Raw genomic sequence first — 25,198 nt, forward strand, 5'->3', positions numbered from 1 at the left:
GTAATTTTAAAAAAACTTTTTTTCTAATTTCCGTCTCATTTGATGAGAATAGAATACAAAATATATTGATTGCTTAAGAACGGGATTGCATATGGCGACAGTCGTATAGTAAGCAACCGCTGTGGTACCGATAAAAATCCCGTGTATTGAATGCAGACAACATACAAAATAATAAAACAAATATAAAATAGAAGGAATATTTACGGGATTATTTAAACATTTTCTCATCTTTCCTCCACTCTGTATATTTCTCTCTCTCCCTCTCTCTCTCTCTCTCTCTCTCTCTCTCTCTCTCTCTATATATATATATATATATATATATATATATATATATATATATATATATATATATATTCTCTCTCTCTCTCTCTCTCTCTCTCTCTCTCTTTCTCTCCATATATATTTGTATAAGTAGATATAATATAAATAGTATACATAGTCGGGATTCGCCGTGGTTTGATCCATCTGTGTTAGTTAATAGCTTTTCTTGTGTATTGCGCATTTACTCAAGTGCCGGAGTGTTCGACTCGCATTCAAGAGATACGGGTTTCGAATCTCGAGTTCGGATGTGGTAAATTGATGAGCTCATATGACAGTGAAACTCGAGTCGTGGACTTCCGATTTTTTAGTATTCATTGCTCTTGTGTGCTGCAACGTTACTGTACTGTGGAAATAATCACATATATATATATATATATATATATATATATATATATATGTATGTGTGTGTGTGTGTGTGTGTGTGTGTGTGGATACATGAATAGACAAGTAGAGAGACAAGGGGGAGAGATGAGAAAAATATATGTCTATAGTTACTTAGATAATCGAACAAGGACACACAAAAAATCCTGTTGTTACTGCTTCACAGTGAAATTCTTTCCTGCAGTGTCCAAGAGATGAAGGTGACCACAACCTAAGGTTAGTAGTCCGTTATAAAACGGCCATTATGTGCTTGCGTCATGTTTATTGAACGTGTTCTGAAGTTATAAATGCTTCTTTGTGCATGTTATGTGAACTCTGTTTGAATGTGTAATCCGCACCTAACCACCCACAACGAACATTTTTACGACTAGACTACAAGGTTTCATATACGCGTATATTTATATAGATTATACGTGCACAAATGCACGTATATAATACAACCTCATAATCCAATATAATTAATTGGGTGCTCGTTGATTACAGGCTTTCCACGTGGGGGCTCTAATGAAATCTGAGTTACCACAGAAAAAAATAAATGAAAAGGGCCTTTAAGAAAGATAGAGGAAGAGAAAGTGTTGCTATCAGTAAGGTGGACACCACAGCAGGAATAAAAATAAATTTGATAAAATAAAAATAAAAATAGAGAAGAATGTCGCTAATTCTAGATTTCTTTGTTTACGAAGTTGTCAATAAAGTCCCAACAGGCACACGAGGATAAGGTTTAACTGAATACTAGGGGATCAGTGAGAAAACACCGTGATGATTGGTAATTTTGGTGGGCATTAGGCAGAATTTGATTATTTAAGGAGGGGGTTCAACAAATATTTGTTATATAAGACTTGACAATGACAATGTTTTAGTTAGCTGAGGACCATCCCTGCGGCATTGTGTTCCACATACGGGAAGTTCTAATCAAGAAACGTGAAGCTAAAGTTTTGTTTAGTTATTTGTATAGATCAAAAAGGAACAGTAAACCTAAACAGGTTTATCTTGTGGATTTTTTGTTGGGAGAGGATTATAGATTGAAGCTCAGCCAAGTACCTTCGATGAAAATAACAATCGCGTCGAGAAACACTGAGGACGTCTCTTCTGTGAAAAAAAAGTAAAAAAGAGTAGAAAGTGTTATCGTTCACTGGATTTTGATGTCGGTTTTGTGCTTGGCCAACCCTCCTCAGATATGTCAACATATTAGAACGAATTCGGCTGTTATGTAAAGATAGGATGCACAAGGAATAAGAAACCTTCTTGTACAGTAGAATAATGTTACATACATTTGATTGTTATGAGATGGCGAGATAGGAGATTGCGATTATGTAAATAACAACACTTTCTCCAACTTGCCAAAGGCGCAAATTCGATGACAGACATTTTGAGTTTTAATCTAATCTGGGGTCACAATTCTCTATTTTTACACTGATTTTAACCGCAAAAATAAACGAAATTACAATATTAAGCAGATTGTTTAGTGCTATTTATATTTTTATATTTAATATACAGAAATTTGGAATATATATATATATATATATATATATATATATATATATATATATATATTCCAAACTTCTGTATATTAAATATAAAAATATAAATAGCACTAAACAATCTGCTTAATATTGTAATTTCGTTTATTTTTGCGGATAAAATCAGTGTAAAAATACAGAATTTTGACCCCATATATATATATATATATATACAGTGATGATCATATTTATTGGCACGGTAAAATAAAAGTTAAATTTTGTCTAATAAATTCTAAAAAAGGGATTAAATTAAAGAAAATAACAAAGTATATTATGTATTTTTAACTGGCCTTTCCGATGCAGCAATCGGATTTTAGAAAAAATAAATAACAAAGGAACAACAAACATAATTGCAAAAAACCCTTGTTCAAAATTATTGGCACGGCTTTGTTTTTCTTTTAGTATCAGTATAATATCAATCAATTTCCGGTTTACGTGCTTTCTGAACTTTTTTATAGCCATATTATGCTTGTTTAACGCTAATTCAGTGAATAATTTTTTTCAGATAATTTTTAGATAGCGATTTATTTAAACTATTATAAGTGACTAAATTATAATTTTCAATCGCCATGGTTAAAACTAAGGAACACAGCGAAGACGTCATGAAGCTTGTTGTAGCATGCCATACCAATGGGGAGGGCTATGATAAGATTTCAAAGAAGCTAAACCTTCCCAAATCCACTGTTAGAGCCATAATAAACAAGTTCAAATCGCAAGGCCACGTTATGAGTTTAGAGGGTAGAGGGAGAAAAAGGATTCTTTCCCCAAAAGATGAACGGAAAATTGTTCGACAAGTAAAACAAAACCCAAGGATCTCTGTTGGGGAGATTGTTGATGAACAGAGCACCTCTGAAGTGAATGTATCTCGACATACAGTTGGTAGAGTTTTGAAGAGAGCTGGTTTAAAAGCATGTCGTCCGAGAAAGACTCCCTTATTGAAGCCTATGCACCTGAAAGCAAGGCTAGCCTTTGCAAAACGTCATATTGATAAAGATGTTGCATTCTGGAAACGTGTTCTATGGACTGACGAAACGAAAATAGAGTTATTTGGCCATAATAAAGTGTCTTATATTTACAGAAAATCTGGCGAAGCTTTCCTGCCTAAGAACACCATACCCACAGTGAAGCACGGTGGAGGCAGTTTGATGTTTTGGGGATCCTTTGCTGCCTCTGGACCAGGGCGACTTGTTAAGGTCACAGGTAGCATAAAAAAGGAAGATTATGTTAAAATATTGGATGAAAACCTGAAAGACTCTGCTAAAGAGCTCTCACTTGGTCGTCGTTGGTGGTTCATGCAAGATAATGACCCAAAGCATTGTGCTAAACTGACTAAGAAATGGCTTGAGGACAATCATATTAATGTTTTGGAGTGGCCATCACAAAGCCCAGACCTTAATCCAATTGAAAATTTATGGAGAACATTAAAATTGAGGGTAATGCAAAGGAAGCCTAAGAATCTTATTCAATTGGAGGATTATTGTCAGGAAGAGTGGGCTAAAATTACTACTGAAGAGTGCAACAACTTGGGTGTAAACTATGAAAAGCGACTGAGGAAGGTAATCAAGGCCAAAGGCTATACAATTGATTATTAAATAAATCGTGCCAATAATTTTGAACAAGGGTTTTTTGCAATTATGTTTGTTGTTCCTTTGTTATTTATTTTTTCTAAAATCCGATTGCTGCATCGGAAAGGCCAGTTAAAAATACATAATATACTTTGTTATTTTCTTTAATTTAATCCCTTTTTTAGAATTTATTAGACAAAATTTAACTTTTATTTTATCGTGCCAATAAATATGATCATCACTGTATATATATATATATATATATATATATATATATATATATATATATATATCAGTGCGTGTGTGTGCGTGTGGATCATATGCGGATCAACCCACGTTTCTAGAGTAAAAAATATTTTGCTTGTTTATTTGACTGTTCTTAGGAGAAGATTTAATATAAATAATAAAACAGACACTGTAATGAAAACAAAACAAAAACGTGCGTAATACGGTGGAGGAAAATATATAGGCATGGACTAAAATAAAATTTCAAAATTTATAATAGTGGATAAATTCTTTACTTTGGTAAATTATTCAGTATATGTGCCTTGGAGCTGGAAATATAAATTCATTTAGCTTGCTATTCCAAATTATTTGGACGATATTATAAAAATCTTTAAAAATATAAAAGGTATTTTTGAAGGCTTACAATGCAGGAATGTACAGTCGTTATGAGCAAATAAATAAATAAATAAATATTAAATAATTCAATAATTTTTGTATGATTTTTTTTATATATATTTATTTATGTACCTGAACTTTTTTCAACTGTGGATGGTACTTATTCCAAAGGTCCATTCGGGTAATAACCCATCATCAGTGGAAAAAACAAATCCTCTCTCTAGGCTGTAAATTGTAATGTGGCTTTTTTGTTTAGATTTTAAATCCAAACGCCTAAAGATTAATTAATTCCGTTACATGCTCAGGGAAAATAATTCCTTCCTTTTTTTTTACTTGTATATACATTTTCTGATCAAGGGGACGTAATTCAAAATTCTGTTTAATATGATTATAACTAGCCATTGTTTCTTTTTAAATTTTTTTGTTAAATTATGTGGGTTTTTTTTTTTTGTTTGTTTTGATTTCATATACAAATGCACAAAGCTGAATTAATTTAATTATGTTCAGCGGAAGTAATTCTATGTTTTTATTTGTCTACAGATTTTTTTAATCAAGGGGAAGTAATTCATATTCTTTTTAAATGTTTATAACTGGTCGTTGTTGTTTAAATGTTCTTGTAAGATTTGAATTCAAATTTCTGTTTAATATGATTATAATTGGCCGTTGTTTTTTTTTTAATGTTCTTGTAAGAATATAGACGCTCTAGAGGTTCAATAATTATGTAAACGGTTAATGGAGGTGATTTTTTTCACTTATCTCTAGATATACGATCAGGGAAAAGTAATTCTAAATTCTGTTTAAATATAGTTAAAAAGGGAAAACATTATACATATTTATTCATTCGGTAATTTGTTTGGATTATGTAGTTGTTAAGGTGAGTATTTCTTTTTTTTTTTTTCTGTATGAATTATGACTGATACCGTATATGGCAAATAGTTAGTCGGATTGTGTCTTTATTAAGCCAATTATGGGGTCAAATTTAAAATCAGTCTCTATCAACTTTTCTTTATAGTTGTTAAGGAAGCATATTATATAGACAAGAGTTACCGCGCATATGCACACTTTTTTATATATACATATGCACATAAAGTTATGAACACTACATAGGGCCCGATCAAAACCGGGCTGAACTGCTAGTATATTTTAAAAAGTGAAAATATCTGTGTGTGTGTGTGTGTGTGTGTGTGTGTGTCTGTGTGTGTCTGTGTGCGTACAGTTCCCTACAAAATAACGGCCAGAAATTTGGCTGGTAAGGGGTCAAAGTTCAACGATTTGACCTTTAAGAACTCTACAAAACTCCTCCGCCAATTTTGGGTCTAAACACTTAAAATTTTAGATATAGGTCACTTGGATATGAATCATACCTTTTATTTCATTTGAGCCCCCCAAAATAAAAGTTTTAAACAAATTGACCTCTGCGATCTCTACCAAATTGCTTAGCCAATTTTTTATATAAAAATTAGAAATTTAACATAAAGTGTATTGAGGCATAAGGCAAGCTTTATAATCGTTTTTGTGCTGGAAGTTTGGCTGCCAAGAGGTCAAAGTTCATAAGATTTAACTTTGCAATCTTTAGCAAATTATTCAGCCAATTTTATGTCTAAACATTTGAAATTTTACAAACAGGGTATTCAGACATGTCGCAAGCTTTTTAATCTGTTTTGGCTGGCAAGAGGTCAAAATTGACAGAGTTTACCTTTGCAGACTCTACAAAACTCCTCCGCCAATTTTGGGTATAAACACTTTAAATTTTAGATGTAGGTTATTTGGACATGGATCACACATTTTAATTTAAAATTGAGGTTAAATTAAAAAAGGTCAACCTGTTTGGTCTCTACCAACTTTTCTCTATGGTAGTTAAGGAAGCCTATTATATAAAAAAGCATTACCGTACATATTCACACGTTTTTTTTTTATTATATACATGTGCACATAAAGTTATGAACACTACATAGAGCCCGAGCAAAGCTAGGCTGAACTTCTAGTATATCTATAAAAGTGAAAATATCTCTGAGTGTACATTTCCCTTCTAAATTACTCTATCAATTTTCAGTCTACAGATTTCAGATTTGACATAAGCAGTACTGAGATTTGGGAAAATCTTTTTAATCAGTCTTCGGCCAGAAATTTGGGTCAGAACTCAATGATTTTACCTTTGAAAACTCTACCAAACTCTTCCGCCAATTTTGGGTGTAAACACGTGAAATTGTAAATGTAAGTTTCTTGGGACTTTGATCAAACTGTTTAATTTGATTTGAGCCCAAAAATAAATGTTAAGGCGCCAAGATTGGGGCTGACGTTTAAAAAAATGACCCTGCGGTCTCTACCATGTTACTCAGCCAATTTCTGGTCTAAACATTTGGATTTTACGTTAAGTGTATTCAGAGATAGGGCAAGCCTTTTAATCGCTTTAGGTCGGGAATTTTAGCTGCCAAGGGGTCAAAGTTCAAAAGATTTGACCATTACGGTGTCTAGCAAACTACTAATTTTTGGTCTAAACATTTGAAATTTATGCATAAGGGGTATTCAGACATGCAGCAAGTATTTTAACTAGTTTTGGGGCGAAATGTGGCTTCCAAGAGGTCTAAGTTGAAATGGTTGACCTTTGCAGATTCTACCAAATTTCTCCACCAATCTTTGGTCTAAGCACTTCAAATTTTTTATGCTGGTAACTTGGACATGGGTTAAACGTTTTATTTTGATTTAAGACCAAAGTAATAAATTTTAAGGGGTCAAAATTTGGGTCAGAATTAAACAAAATTGACCTCTGCGGTCTCTACGAAATTACTCAAAAAATTTTGGGTCTAAACATTTGAAATATTACATAAGGTATATTTACACGTAGAGCACGTTATGAACAGTACATTGGGCCCGAGCAAAACCGGGCTGAACTGCTAGTATTAATAATAAAACAAACACTGTATTGCAAAAAACGTGCGTAATACGGTAAAAGAAAATATATAGGCATTGACTAAAATAAAATTTCATAATTTATAATAGTGAACTGATTCTTTACTTTGGTCAATCATTCAGTATATGTGCTCTGAAGCATTTAGCTTGTTATTCAAAATAATTTGTACAATATTATAAAAAAAAAATTTTAATATATTTTTAAATAAACGCAGCATACATACACATACACACACGTGTTTATACTAATACCAATTCTTTGTTTATTATTTTGAATATTTAGCCAGTGATTAAATGTACGTATTTAAAGTATGCTCATGCAAGGTTGTCCTGTCAACCTCTCAAAAAGAGACTAAAGCCACTCAAGAACAGTGCCTTGTATGCAGTCAACTACTCTGTGTAGTTGGAATTAAGTTAGTTTTAAGCTCCTCTACGTATTTAATTCATTTTGAAACATCAGTGTAATACCAATTCTTCGTATTTCAAGATTCCATATTCGTTTTCCCATACTAAGCAATATCATTTAAGAACGTTTGGGAAGGGAAATTTCCGAGAAGTTGGAAAGCTGTCAGTTGCACGTATGCGATATCAGCACATGTTTTGGCAAACTTCCGTTGGCCCCAATCGTTTCCAGATTGAAAAGCATTTGGGACTCAATGCCGTTGGTTTGCGGAAGTTCTTGCCAGATATGTGATCAGCAAATTTTAGAAGTCGATAATCTGGGCTGAAACTTTGGAAAAAGACAAGGATCCAATAAAGAAGAAACAGGATTAGTATGATACGAAAGAAAAAGTAGAACAGGAGAATAATTAGTATGGAGAAGAAAAAGAAGAAGAAGAAGAAGAAGAAGAAGAAGAAAAAAGATTAGTACGGGGAGGAAAAGGAAAAGAAGAATTGGTATTAGTATGAACAGAAAGAGATAAACAGAAAAAAAACAAGAAAAAAAAATCAATGCAAAGAAAAGGACAGATAAGTCTGAGGAATAAGAGAAAAATGATGTATTAGTACGAGGAGAAAGAAGAAAAAGAAAAAGAAGGAGAAGACAAAGAATACGAATAAACGGGATAAATATGAGGATAGAAGAAGTAGAAGAAGAAGAAGAAGAAGAAGAATAACAACAACAACAACAACAACAATGACGATGCTGATTAGTACGGTGAGAAAGAGATAGAGAAGAAAAAAGAAGTGTTATAACCAAACTAACCCTACATATCATTGACTGGAAGTAAAACTTACATTACCGTACCCTGGTAGACAATTGAGCCACATCGATTATCGATTCCATGGCGTATGTGGCATGAGTTGTAATAAATAAATCTTTAGATTCTGCAATTTATTCTCATTTTATGTATATTTTACTTCGCTTTAGAAATTTAAAAACCTCCATGATTTACCATGATCAAATTTTGACCGCCAAGAATATTTTCTACATTATACCTTACTGTCGGGTATACGTATACAGTATATGCATGTTGACACAACGTTCTCGTTAGATCACCGAAGTTGCAACATTCAGACTGGACAGTATAAAATGTGTGACTGTTTGGAAATAGTAGACGCTGCATGTGGGAAGATGTCGACACTTTACTGCAAGAACTTTGAATCTCTTGGCATAAACAAGAGACACGATAAATAATTTCTTGCTTATATCATTAAGCGTCAGCTCGGTCTACAACAGCTGTGATCAGATTCCTGATGGCAGCGTCCTTGAACAACACTAATCTTTTGTTGATTGTACTTTTACACCTTAATACGTTCAAGTATTTTTCGAAATCTTGATTTTCTTGTTCTTTTTAATATTACGTCAAATCCGTATGTAACCGACCCGAGTTCAAAACTTTCATTCTGCCTAATGACATTTTTACGTTTCCTACGGGACCTACCATTCGATAACGCAGTCGTTTTAATCATGAAATTTTCATTAAAAACGTCAGCACATATGAATAAAACACTTTTTATATTTAGTTATATAGAGTAAAACCATCTGACGAAAGCTATGCAGTATGTATTGTACATGTATATTAAATAAATGCGGATGTTTAGGCATATCATTTTCTGAAGATGAATCGCAAATATTCATATATAAAACATTGACTTCTATATGTAAGAATCAAACTGGGGTTGAGCTTTTAGCATGTTCGGTATGTTTATGATAGTAACAGTGTTTATGATAGTTACAATATTCATGATAGTTACAATGTTTATGATAGTGATAATGTTTATGATAGTAAAAATTCTATGATAGTAACAATGTTTATGATAGTAACAATGTTTATGACAGTAACAATGTTTATGATAGTAAACATGTTTATTATATTAACATTGATTATGATAGTAACAATGTTTATGAAAGGGACAATTTTTATGATAGTAACAATGTTTATGATAGTTACAATGTTTATGATAGTTAGCAACATTGATTATGATAGTGACAATGTTTATGATAGTAACAACGTTTATGATAGTGACAATGTTTATGATAGTAACAATGTTTATGATAGTGAAAATATTAATGATAGTAACAATGTTTATGATAGTGACAATGTTTATAATAGTTACAATGATTATGATAGTAAAAATGTTTATGATAGCGAAAATTTTTATGATAGTAACAATGTTTATGATAGTAACAATGTTTATGATAGTAAAAATGTTTATGACAGTTACAATGTTTTTGATAGTTAGCAACTATGTTTATGATAGTGGCAATGTTCATGATAGTAACAATGTTCATGATAGTAACAATGTTCATGATAGTAACAATGTTTATTATAGTTACAATATTTATGATAGTAACTATGTTTATGATAGTAACAATGTTTATGATAGTAACAATGTTTATGATAGTACCAATGTTTATGATAGTAACAATATTTATGATATTAACAATGTTTATGATATGTACATTGATTATGATAGTAACAATGTTTATAATAGACACAATGTTTATGATAGTGACAATGTTTAAGATAGTAACAATGTTTATGATAGTGACAATGTTTATGATAGTAACAATGCTTATGATAGTAACAATATTTATGATATTAACAATGTTTATTATAGTTACAATGATTATGATAGTAACAATGTTCATGATAGTGACAATATTTATGATAGTAACAATGTTTATGATAGCAACAATGTTCATAATAGTTTCAATGTTTATGGTAATGACAATGTTTATGAGAGGTACAATGTTTCTGATAGTGAAATTGTTTATATTAAGAATGTTTATGATAGTGACAATGTTTATGATAGTAAAAATGTTTATGATAGTAACACTGTTTATGAGAGTGACAATGTTTATGATAATGACAATGTTCATGATAGTGACAATTTTTATGATAGTGACAATGTTTATGATAGTAACAATGTTTATGATAATGACAATGTTTATGATAGTAACAATGTTTATGATAGTTACAATGTTTATGATAGTAAAAATGCTTATGATAGTAACAGTGATTATGATAGTAACAATGTTCATGATATTTACAATGTTTATGATAGTGACAATATTTATGATAGTAAACATTCTATGATAGTAACAATGTTTATGATAGTGACACTGTTTATTATAGTAACATTGTTTATGATAGTAATAATGTTTATCAAAGTAACAATGTTTATGATAACAACAATGTTTATGAGAGTAACAATGTTCATGATAGTGACAATGTTTATGATAGTGACAATGTTTTTGATAGTAACAATGTTTATGATAGTGACAATGTTTATTATAGTAACAATGCTTATGATAGTAACAATGCTTATGATAGTAACAATGTTTATGATATTAACAATTTTTATGATAGTTACAATTATTATGATAGTAAAATGTTTATGATAGTGACAATGTTTATGATAGTGACAATGTTTATAGTAGTGACAATGTTTATAATAGTGACAACGTTTATGATAGCAACAATGTTTATGATAGTAACAATGTATATGATAGTTACAATGTTCATGATAGTGACAATATTTATGCTAGTTACAATGTTTATGATAGCAACAATGTTTATGATAGTAACAATGTCTATGATAGTTACACTGTTTATGGTAGAAACAATGTTTATGAGAGGTACAATGCTTATGATAGTGACATTTTTTATGATATTAACATTGTTTATGATAGTGACAATGTTTATGATAGTAACAACGTTTATGATAGTAACAATGTTTATGATTGTCACTATCATAAAAATTGTAACTATGTTCATGATGGAGATAATGTTTATGATACTGACAATGTTTATGATAGTAACAATTTTTATGATGGTAACAATGTTTATGATTGTTACAATGTTTATGAATGTGACAATGTTTATGATAGCGACAATGTTTATGATAGTGACAATGTTTATGATTGTGACAATGTCTATGATATTAACAATGTTTATGATAGCAACAATTTTTATGATAGTAACAATGTTCATGATAGTGAAAACGTTTATGATAATAACAATGTTTATTATAGTAAGAATGTTTATGATAGTAACAATGTTTGTCTTAGTTACAATGTTCAATATAGTGACAATATTTATGATAGTAACTATGTTTATTATACTTACACTGTTTATGATAGTGACAATGTTCATGATAGTTACAATGTTTATAATAGTGACAATTTTTATGAGAGGTACAATGTTTATGATCGTAAAATTGTTTATGATATTAACATTGTTTATGATAGTTACAATTTTTACGATAGTAACAATGTTTATGATAGTAACAATCTTTATAATAGTAACAATTTTTATGATAGTGACAATGTTAATGATAGTTAAATGTTTAATTTAGTGACAATATTTATGATAGTAAACATTCTATCATAGTAACAATGTTTATGAAAGTGACAATGTTTATTAGAGTAACATTGTTTATGATAGTAACAATGTTTATTATTGTAACAATGCTTATAATATTAACAATGTTTATTAAAGCCACAATGTTTATAATAGTGACAATGTTCATGATAGTGACAATGTTTATGATAGTGACAATGTTTATGATAGTGACAATGTTCATGATAGTAACAATGTTTATGATAGTGATAATATTTATGATAGTAACAATGTTTATGGTAGTAATAATGTTTATGATAGTGACAATGTTTATGATAGTAACAATGTTTATGATAGCAACAATGTTTATGATAGTGACAATGTTTATGATAATGACAATGGTCATGATAGTAACAATGTTCATGATAGTAGCAATGTTCATGATAGTAAAAATGTTTATGATAGTAACAATGTTTATGATAGTGACAATGTTCATGATAGCAACAATGTTCATGATAGTAACAATGTTCATGATAGTAACAATGTTTATGATAGTAACAATGTTTATGATGGCAACAATATACATAATAGTAACAACGTCCATTATAGTAACAACGTCCATGATAGTAACAATGTTTATGATAGTAACAATGTTTATCATAGAAACAATGTTCATGATAGCAACAACGTTCATGATAGTGACAATCTTTATGATAGTGACATTGTTAATGATAGTAACAATGTTTATGATAGTAACAATGTTTGTGATAGTAACAATGTTTATGATTGTAATAATGTTTATGATAGTAACAATGTTTATGATAGTAACAATGTTTATGATAGTAACAATGTTTATAATAGTAACAATGTGTATGATAGTAACAATGTTTATGATAATTACAATTTTTATGATAGTAACAATGTTTATGATAGTAACAATGTTTATGATTGTTACAATGTTTATGATAGTAACAATATTTATGATAGTAACAATGTTTATGATTGTTACAATGTTTATGATAGTGACAATGTTTATGATAGTAACAATGTTTATGATAGTAACAATGTTTATGATAGTTACAATTTTTATGATAGTAACATTGTTTATGATAGTAACAATGTTTATGATAGTAACAATGTTCATGATAGTAACAATGTTCATGATAGTGACAATGTTTATGATAGTGACAATGTTTATTATAGTAACAATGTTTATGATAGTAACAATGTTTATGATATTAAGATTGTTTATGATAGTAACAATGTTTATTATAGTAATAATGTTTAGTTATACAGTGTGGCCCATATAAAAGTAACCCAATCTCTCCAATCTTTCTCTAATCAATTTTTTAAAATCAAGCGGCCCACCAAAATGTTGCATGGTCTCTTTAATTTTTCTGTTTACGACCCACTGACACCACAAGATAACAACATGGTCCTACATGACACACGTCTCACATATTACTGGTACGAGTTCATGACATGTTTATGGAAGAGAGAACTAAACGCAAACAGTTATGACCATCACATTCACCGGACTTGTTATCATGTGATATTTATCTATCAGAGACTTTAAAATAAAAAGTTTATACAAATAATCCTTATAATCTAGACCAACTAAAGGAGAATATTACCAACGCTATCAGGAGTATTACCAGAGAGGATCTACAGGCAGTATCTGCAAACATTGTTCAACGTCCCCAGAAATGCATAAGAGTCAACTAGGAGCACTTCCGGCATCTGTTACCATACTACCCGTAATTTTAACAATGCTACATGCAATTTAAACAATGCTACATGTAATTTAAACAATGGTACATGTAATTTTAACAATGCTACATGTAATTTAAAGAATAAAAGAATGTTCCTCCTCTCCACTACATTTTTCTGGGCTACTTTTAAGTAGGCCACTCTGTATTACGTGATAAATATTTGGGAAACATCTGGTATTTATAATAAACAAGCCTGGGTGACTGGCGTTGCGCGGGCGTTTGGAGGTGTGTGTTGAGCAACAAAAAAGTGGTAGTAGGCAGGCAAACTTGAACCTACGAGTCCGCGAAGAAGGAAAAGAACGTGACAAAAAAAACGTGACGTCTTTGCTGTTGCGTCCATCGCCAAACCGGAAGTGACCAAGGTATAAATTAAAGCTAGTCAATGGAAAAGGGGAGATGACTTTCGAAAATATCGGCGAAAAAAGCGACCCCCTCCATAGAGAAAGTGTCTAGTTGAGGATGACGGAATTAATGTTTTTGGCAAATTTTTCGATATTTCTCGTCTCTACGGTCGTGTTTCCAAATGATACCGATCTCGTGAAAATCCATATCGAAAATTTAAGGCATACATACATACATACATACATACATACATACATACATTTAAACAGGCGGGTGAGATTTATATTATAGATCAATTTTCGATTCTCCAAATTGTTTTATCAATGTTTTTTGACAAACGATGGGAAGTAATACAAGCAATGCAGAGAAAAGTCAAATTACATTTTCTAATATTCGACCATACGTTAAAACGGTTACCTGACGATGACCTCGACATGGATAAGAAAAGTTAGTAATTAAGATATATGTAATAATTTCTTTTACGTATTCTCTCTACTTCTCTCTGCAAGAGATTAAAAAAATACACACACACACACACACAAGGTTGCCATCGTCCCTAGCTAGAGTATACATGCTACTGGAAACGGCTTACAAATGAAATATTCCCTTGACATCTTCTTCTTCTTTTGGTGAAGCTGCTTCAACGCACCTAGTGTGAATAGTGTAAATAGTGAATAATGGCTATAACTTTAGAGTATGCTTATATTTTTATCACCATATACAAGAGAAATAAACGGAAACACATTTAATTTATGATGAAAGATAATCCGAAGACAGATAAGTTTATGACCAGATAATTTTTTTCACTGATGAATTATTTTTGAAATTGAAGAAACCTTTTACATTTATATAAAATTCATGAATTCCGAATGCTTAATTGTACAAATTTCCATAGGGAACTGCTTAAAACGTTTGAATAATGATTACATTGCGTGTCTAAATGATTATGACAACCAAGATAAAAACAAAACCTAGAATTGACCTATATTTCTTATACTTAAGAAGATGGACAGAAAAAAAAAACACAAGTTTTAGAAAGCATCCTTGTTGTAATGGGATGTAAAATTGTTAACGACGAAACGAATTATTCACGATATGACGATTAAAGCTACTGATTATGATAATGCTCACAAATGTTTATAATTTACTTTACAACAACGTAACACTCACACAAACACACTCACATATCTGTATCTATATATAAGAAACATATGCTTAGTCAATTATATTTCCTACTTTATTTATAGTAACCCTTTTAGTTATTAGGCTCAATCTATATTAACTACAGAGCATAAAATTCCACGTTGTTTATCTTACCGTTTATTTCTTTCTTAATAACACCTGTTTCGTAGCGTAGAAACAATCATTTTAATGATTAAGTCAATTTTTTAATATTTCCACCTTGACTCTTCAGAAGAATAATAACTCAATAACTTTACAAACGTGTTTTATGATATTTCCGATAAGTTATAAAAATATATATGGCAATTAAGCTACCCAGAATAATCCGCATTTCATCCACACTAGGATTCGGCAGGCTTATGCAAAATATTCTGTGTAGCTTAATTGCCATATATTTTTTTATAATTACTACCTAGCTCCACCTATGTATTGAGCACTGTTGAAGTAAATACTTAAAGTTTAAGCATTTCGTATATTAATTTATGTGATTAAATGAAGTAGCTGTATATATATATATATATATATATATATATATATATATATATATATATGGGGGGTCATCATTCATGCTTGAAGACATCCTTTTTAATATTACAGGTGACTTGACTTATCAACTTTTCGAGTTGGCTAACAATCTAATGTTGTGCTCCAATCTGAAATGAAATTCGTCATAAACGCACGCTGTTTTTTTTCGACTCGTATGAACCGGCGTCAGGTACGTGATCAAAAAATGATTGAGAACGTTAAAAAAATATATAAATATACTACATCTTATCTAGTGCACATCACTATGTATTAATTTGCGTTCGCATAGAAGGGAAACTTATACTATCTCACCTTACATTAGTAGGTTTTGTTTTTTGCTGTGGTTACAAGTACAAGCTTTTGATTTTTAGTTCACTTTTATTACCAATGTGCTATTCGACTTTATTTTCGTTCAACTAGGTTTATCAAGTTCAACTTGAAATAATTAATGGCATTAACTGAGTAACAATTGCGCTTCTTGTTCTGTTGAACCGTTTAATGTTTATAAAGAGAGAAACAGACAATTACACATTCTTTCTAACATAATAATAATAATAATAATAATAATAATAATAATGTCACTCAGCTTCCAGAGAACACCACAGGTTTCCAATCAGATCGTTTGTTGACTTTTGTGAAAGCTCCATGTGAGCCAATAATAATAATAATAATAATAATAATAATAATAATACAAAAGATGTAGACTCTGTGGACAAAGAGACGAAACGATAAACTATATAGTAAGTGAATGTAGCAAACTGACTCAAAAGGATTTCAGGAAGAGGCACGACCAGGCGGGAATGGCAGTACACTGGAAATTGTGCAAAAACTGCACCTCGAACGCTCGGACAAATGGTATAAGCATAAGCCGACAACAGTAAATAAAAACAAGAATCACAAAATTCTATGGGACAGGGACATAAAAACGGATAAACACATCCAAGCAAGAAGACCGGATGTCGTAATAATTAACAAGAAAGAAAAGTCCTCCCAAATCGTAGACTTTGCTGTTCGAAGAAAAGAAGAAATGGACTAAATACACCGAACTGGTCAAAGAGCTGAAAGGGATAAGGATGATACAAAAATCAAGATAGTACCTATAATAGTAGAAGCACTAGAAACAATTCTGAACAACTTTGAAAAAAGAATGGTAGAGATTGGAATCAAAGGAATGGCTCGAAATAAACAACAAATAACAATAATAAAAACAGGTTAAATATTAAGGAAAACACTTGACTGTGGAAACTAATAGTCATAAATCACATGCACGATCTAAACTGCAGAGACAAAACGAAGAAGCGTTATATGGAACCAAGAACATTGAAGATGCATATCCATAAGTTATTATCCAACCCCCTCCCCCCATTACCAAATCACCGTCCCCCTAAAAATGAATGAAGGCAAATGGTCGAGAAGGGTCAAGGAGGATCGATAGACCGAGGAGAGAGCATTGACCAGACCCCTCCGCTGGACAGGTGTGAAGAGAACTTGGACCAAACCAAAACCAAAACTTCTGAAGAATTCTTAATAAAATTATTTATAAAAAATAGATTACTGGAGTGCCATCATTTATAATCGAACCGAAACGAAACCTATGAAGAATTCTTGGAAAAATTACTTATAAAAAACATAAATGACTTGAGTGCCATCAGCTATGATCGAAATCGAAACCCAAACTTATAAAGGATTCTCGGAAAAATTATCCATTACAATAAATGTAAGTTCATAACAATTAAACGGCAGTCTCTCGGGTGTAAGCGTAACAAAATAAATAATACACGCGCTATCCTACTAATATATATATATATATATATATATATATATATATATATATATATAGAGAGAGAGAGAGAGAGAGAGAGAGAGAGAAGGAGAGAGATAGATATATAGATAGATGATGATGATGATGATGATGATGAAGAAGAAGAAGAATAAGAAGAAGAAGAAGAAGAAGAAGAAGAAGAGGAAGAAGCCAAATAGCCGAGAAATGTCAAGGCGGATGGAAAGTCCGAGGAAAGAGCACTGACCAGACCTCTGTTGGGCAAATGTGAAGAGAACTTGGATCTTGGAAAGGCTTATTTCCACTCAAACGCAGGTGGAGAATAATAATAATAATAATAATAATAATAATAATAATAATAATAATAATAATAATAATAAAGATCGACAAAATACAAGAAAACAATAAATTCAGACTCTCTGGATAAAAAGACGAAACGGTAAATCATATAGTAAGAGAATGCAGCAAACTGGCCCGAAAGGAATACAAGAACAGACACGAACAAGTGAGAAGAGCAGTACACTCGGAATTATGCCAACAACTGCATCTCAAACGCAGAGACAAATGGTACAAACTTAACCCGGCAACAATCCTTGAAAACGAGAATCACAAAATCTTATGGAATATGGACATACAAACTTATAAAACCACTCAAGCAAGAAGATCGGATGTAATTAACAAGAAAGAAAAGTCCTGTCAAATCGCACACTTTGCTGTTCCAACTGACACAGAGTGATTATCAAAGAAGAGGAGAAACGGAGCAAATACACAGAGCTAGCCAAGGAGCAGAAAGGAGTAATGGTTGATGAAGAAAATCAAAATAATACCTATAATAGTATGACCACTAGGAACAATTTCGAAAACCTCTGGTAGAAATTAGAATCAGAGGAATGACTGGAAAAATACAACGGACAACAATAATGAAAAAAGCTGAAATATTAAAACACCACCTTGAATGTGGAGACTAACACACATGAGCTACAAGTGCGGGCCAGACAAACTGCTGCAGAGGCAACACATTGATGCTGCATATCTATAAGTTCTCTAACCCAAACCAATTCCCCCATTGCCACATCACTGCCCCCCAAGAGTGAGAGCGAATAGAGTGAAGGAGGAAGGAAAACCCTGGGACAGAGCACTAACTAAACCTCCGCTGGACAAGTGCGAAGAGATCTGGGATCTTGGGGAGGCTTATTGCCACTCAAATTCCAGTGAAGACCAATGGCCGGTGCCAACGAGAAACCAATGACAAGCAGCTGTTGCTATAATGCAAATTTATTTGCAAATGTTTTTGAAAGAGGTGGAGAGTACTAGAAATCGCGGGAGATTTGTTGTCACTCAACTTCCAGGGAATATTATAGGCTGTTTTCAACGAGAGAACTTTGATAGCCTGTGAGAAAGCTCCTTGTAAGCCAATAGTAATAATAATAATAATAATAATAATAATAATAATAATAATAATAATAATAATAATAATAACAACAACAACAACGATAATAATGATAATAATAATAATAATAATAATAATAATAATAATAATAATAATAATACTGAGAATATGTAGTTAAACACGTTGCTACAATATTTTATAATCATACTAACAAGGTGATCTTACCAGTTTTCGCGAATAACAAGCAGGATCCTGAACAAACGTGAGTCCTCTATTCCACTCTGGAAAACTTCCCTAGTCTCCCCTTATTTAAAAATTCCGGAGATCAGTCAGCTCCATCTCAACATGGATCAATCAGTCTCCTGGGCATCATGAGTAAGTTGCTACAATCTGTAATAAATAGAGAAGTGATCAGTAAAAAAGAACCTGTCGAGTGACACGCAATATAGTTTCCGTTCTGCGACATCTACAGCTGATGTATAAACTGTTTAAAAAACTGTTCACGGGATTAGTGAATTTCTCGGCAAGGGCTTCATTTCTAGATCAATAGCTCTTTACATATCAAAGGCTTTTGATAGAGTATGGCACAAAAAGTCTACTTCAAAAGATCGACAGCTATGGAATCCTTTCTCTCTGGTAGGCTTATAATAGTAGTCGTTGATTGGCAGAAATCAGAAACGCATATTATTAACGCTGGCGCCCTTCAAGGTTCTATCCTAGGCCCAACTCCCTCTTTGATCTTAATCAATGATTTCCCAAATCATATTCTTCCATCCATAATCTTGAGCCCTTAAGGATCATAGGCCATCTACAACTTTGTAGATGCTTTTGTAGCGACTGAGTTCTTTTTTTACGCGGTGAGGGTGCTGGCCCCACGCTCAACCTTCCCATAAGGTACATACAGCGCCTAGCCTTCCCACATGGTCACCTATCTGGTGCTGGCCAGGCTCAACATTGCTTATTTCGCTGATCTGGTGAGAACCGGTGTGTCAACGTGATTGTGCCGTACTTAAATCATATTCTTAGATCATTCGTAAACATTTCTACAGCCGACACCAAAATCCATGGCAAAACTTCAAAAGAGTAATGACCAAGATTTTTCTGATTCTCTCTTTTCAGATCTTGAAATCATAGTGCTATAGGGAAAAGGGTGGTTTGCTATGTTTCATGCATCTAAAAGCAAACTTTCCCTTTTTTCATCATAATCGCTCTTAATCCCATCACCGTCCGATTGAAATGAATAGCTCTCGTCTTGAGGAAGCTCTATGTCTTGACAAGCCTCTGGGACTTACCTTTACCTCTGATCAGTAATGAAACACATCTATCAAATCTGTTGCCAAGATCACTCTAGCTTTTTAGTAAGTATCTCACTATCCTCTATCTGTATAAGAGCCAATTACGCCATAAAATGGAGTATTGTCTTGTTTTCTTTTTACAACTGAGTCACTACTTATCAAGGCCTGGAGGCAACTCGCGGATAAAGGTTAATGAGTGTACAGTGGTCAAGAGGAACATGTAGTAGTCATCGTTAGTAGTAGAAATTTGGTAAATTGGATTACTTAAGGGGACGGCTCAAGATGAATTTGTTCATGTGACAAACATATTATAGTCAGTTAGAAAGCCGAACAGCGGAACAGAGTTCCATATGCGTGCATGTAGAAGCTTTGTTTATGGAATTCACGTTTAGGTTAAGACACAGGCAAAGAATAGGGGAAATTTTTTATAGTGGTTTTAAATAGACAAGTGTTTTTCGCGAAAGTCAGGACGGGGGGGGCATAGACTGCAGCTCAGAAGAGCACTTGCCACGAAAATAACGATAAAGCAGAGAGAGGCTCACAACGTCTCTTCCGTAGGAAAGAGGTTGCAGGGAAGATAAAAGCGGATCCCCCACTAGGCTACGAAGTCTATTTCGAACTCGTCAAACGAGGATATACTGTTCTAACACCTCCTGCCCAGATGTGGCAACAATGCTCCATCCTTAGACGTACTTGGCTCTTATACAGATAGAGAATTGGATTAGCAGCGAGATATGGACTGGAGCGGAAGAACGACCCCACTATTTTCCTGGCATCCCTGACAACGGAGTTGGTGTATTTGTTCCATCTCAGATCAGGGGTAAAGGTCAGACCAAAAAGTTTATCAAAATATGGACCCCCCAAGACGAGAGCCATTCTCCATTGCACCATGTGATCGTAATCTAGCCGTAATAAAGTTGAAGGCAGGCTTCATAATCTAGTAGGTGATGACCTTTTCTTTTCCTTGTAACCTCTTTCCTACAGAAGATATGCTGCGAGTCTGTTTCTGTTCTATAGTTATTTTCATGGCAAGTGTATTCCAGTTTATGATTGCTCTTTGCCAAATTTTCACAAAAAACACTCGGCTAGCTACAACCACTATATGCAATCTCCCCTACTCTTTATCTGTGCCTAACTCTAAACACCGATTCTATGAACAAAGCTTCTTCTCCAGAAATACCCGTATGTGGAACACTGTTCCGCTGGCCTGCTTCTTTGTTGAATAAAACATGATAGCCTCCAACTCCAATGTAAACAAGTTTTTGTTGAGCCTTTCCCGTAAATAACCAAATTCTACCCAATTTGACCCATCAACGATTACTACATTCGTAAACTCGTATCCTCCAGTCGCCTTCGGGCCTAGATATATGGTGATTCCAAAGTAAAGAAAAATCATTGTGAAATTGTGATTTAAACAGAAACATTCATTTCGACGATCCCCTGTTATATCAAATAACGTGCTGTTGATTTTATACATCGGGCCTTTCGTCTTGTGTTATAATAAAACTTCTCAAATACACTTGTGATGTTAGGTTGTGTAAGGTTGTATCTTTGGTTAAAATCGCCTGTTCCTTCTTTCATCGGATTATTTCGATTATCGATTATCGATAGTTATTGAAAACATTCCGACACGAAACCTATCTAAGAACACTGGTTGGAACATAAAGTACTTTCGTGCAAAATTTCATAAAAGTTGGCCCAGCTGTTTTCGAGTCCATGGGAAACGAACTCACAGACACACAGACACACAAATACACAGACACACAGAGACACAGACAAAGATCTATTATATCATAGTAAAGATAGACATAAGACCCATCAATTGCAAATACTGTAAGAAAAGGAAAACGTATGTATTTAGCAAATAGTAACTATATATGTACGAAATGAAACAGAATTTCCGAATATCCATATTACACAGATACGTTTTATTCTGCAGTTCGAAAGCGACAGCGAGCTTCATTAGGTGTTCTCTATTTATGTCCTCTATTGCCTGGCTATTGCTTCCATCAGAGAAGACTTAGTGTTATGAGGATGCTTATTAACTTTCTTTTTGAATGACGCCCGACACGTAATTATCCAAAGGATTTATATCTGGTGAATAAACGAGGAGGCAACACGTGCCATTTACTGCTAAAAACACTAGAAAACACTACTACCGATTTTTAGAAATCTTGAAATCTCTGAATTGCTGTGTTTTGCTTTTATAGACACTATGAAAGCGTGTCTTTTCTATTTTATTAGCCATAGTAATATGGTCCGGGATATGACCTTACACTAGATCCGATGGGGAGTGTGGAGCCACCCTTTAATTACTATTGCTCCCAGGTCCACTCTGATCCGGAGTGGTAGTACCTGTTAGAGTCCCAATTATGGATTAAATAGAAACCGACTTGAAAAAACAAACATATTCTATTAAAAAACTTTTCTTCAAAATCACTGGATTTGGCATTAAATACCCTTAAAAGGGTTGATATACAGTAAAACAAAAACAACCAGTAAAACAAAAACAACCAATTTAGACTAAACATGCAACTCATTATTAGCTACTATTATTTTCTCTACCGCTCTCCCTCGACTCGGGACTGCACCATAATAAACAAAGTCTCTGACAGCATAGACACGGCACTGTCTCTCGACACTAGCGCACAAATACATGTATTTGGTGACTTTAATGTCCACCACAAAACTGGCTTGGATTCTCTTCTTACACAGATGCAGCGGGCAGCACAACTCATAGCTTAACTATATCTCACTCCCTATCACAAATTGTTACGTTTCCAACCCGTTTCCCTGAGCAGGAAGAACAACACGCATCACTTCTAGGTCTGTTTTTGACCACAGTTCCCGATGACTGCATAACGAAGGCCCACAGCCCACTCGGGAACGCTGATCATGCAGTGATAATGGTTGAAATCGCCCTAAACTCTAGACCCAAAACTGACGATCCAGTGCTCAAAACAACGAGATATTATAAAAAGGCTGACTGGGAAGCCATCAGGGAACTAATCAGAGATGCCCCATGGAGAAATATTTTTCTCTCCCTGCTGAACAATGTGCAAACAAGACCAGTGACTGGTTCAAAACTGCAATCGAAGCGCATGTTCCCATGCGGAAATTTTATAGTAAGCCCCACTCTCCCCAATGGTTTACGTCGACTTGTGCAACTGCCATTGTTCAAAAGCAGCATGCATACCGTAGGTTTAACCGACATAAGTCCAGTTCAAACAGACTGAATTATATAGAAGCTAGAAATAACGTTAAGAAAGAAATAGCGACAGCTAAGAGAAAATTTACGGAAACCACCAGAAAACGCATCGAAGCACAAAAACTAGGCACTCGACACTTCTGGAAAATCTACAACAGTGTAGTAAATAATGGGCAATCAACAATTCCCCCACTAACCAACAATCACGAGATTGTCTCCTCAGCAACCGACAAGGCTAACATGCTTGCCAGTCGGTTTACCTCAAACTCCATACTGGACCCTTCGAACCACCCTCTACCTGACTTTCCTATGCGGACAGACGCGACGCTAGACGATCTGAAAATCACCCCTGCTCAGGTGCATGCTATCATAAAAAACCTTGACACTTCAAAATCATGTGGACCCGATCTTATCCTAGCTGTGCTATTAAAAAAGTGCTCAGCCGAAGTAGCTCCAGTTCTCTCTAAACTCTACAAGAAATGCCTTAATGAAGCTTGCTTTCCGGGCTGTTGGAAAACTGCTTCTGTGGTACCAATATTCAAGAATTCAGGCGAAAGGACTGACCCATCAAATTATCGCCCCATTAGCCTCCTCCCACTTTTTGCCAAAATATTTGAGACCTTAATTAACCATGCTCTAGTCCATCACCTTACAGATGCTAAACTTCTGACTGACAAACAATATGAATTTAGACAAGCCCGTTCCACAGCAGACATCCTAACTGTGATCTCTGAACGTATATACCATTCACTGGACAAAGCGGGGGAGGGCAGAGCGGTAGCTCTAGATATATCTAAGGCTTTTGACAGGGTATGTCATGAGGGTCTCCTCAGGAAAATTAGATCATACGGTATCACTGGTAGAATACTAAACATAATTAAATCCTTCTTGGATAAGAGAAAAATACAGGTTTTCCTCGACGGTCGTACATCTAAACAATATGATATAAATGCGGGGGTGCCCCAGTGGTCTATCCTTGGACCTCTATTGTTCCTGATATTCATAAATGACCTCCCGGACAAAATTGCCTCTGAGATGGGTATATATGCTGATGACACTACACTCTATGGAAGGCACGACAGGAAGACGAATGAACACATTTCTAAAGAAATGGCAGAAACACTAGAGGAAGACCTCCAATCTGTGGTGGAATGGGGACAAAAGTGGTTGGTCGCGTTCAATGCTGCCAAGACTAAACTAGTTTCATTCAATAATTACAAGAAACCCTCTCTATCACCTATAGCAATGGCCAACGACTCTTTATCTGAGAGTACATCTTTCAAATTCCTTGGCCTAACGTTCACAGGAAACATAAGTTGGAACAATTACATTGAAGGCATTGCCAGGGCCGCTGCAAGAAAGGTGGGCTCTCTCTACCGTGCTAGAAAACTACTAACACCCGAAAGTATCCTGTACCTCTATAAGGCCACCATTTGCCCATGTATGGAGTATTGCTGTCACATCTGGGCTGGTGTATTTGCTACTAGTCTCTCGCTCCTTGACAAGGTTCAAAAGAGAGTCGCAAACCTGATAGGCCCTGAACTGGCCTCCAAGCTTCAGCCTCTGTCCCATCGACGAAATGTTGCATCCCTCTGCCTT

This window comes from Euprymna scolopes, chromosome 8, assembly GCF_053919585.1.
Source record: "Euprymna scolopes isolate OS-2025 chromosome 8, ASM5391958v1, whole genome shotgun sequence".
Classification (NCBI taxonomy): Eukaryota; Metazoa; Mollusca; class Cephalopoda; order Sepiida; family Sepiolidae; genus Euprymna; species Euprymna scolopes.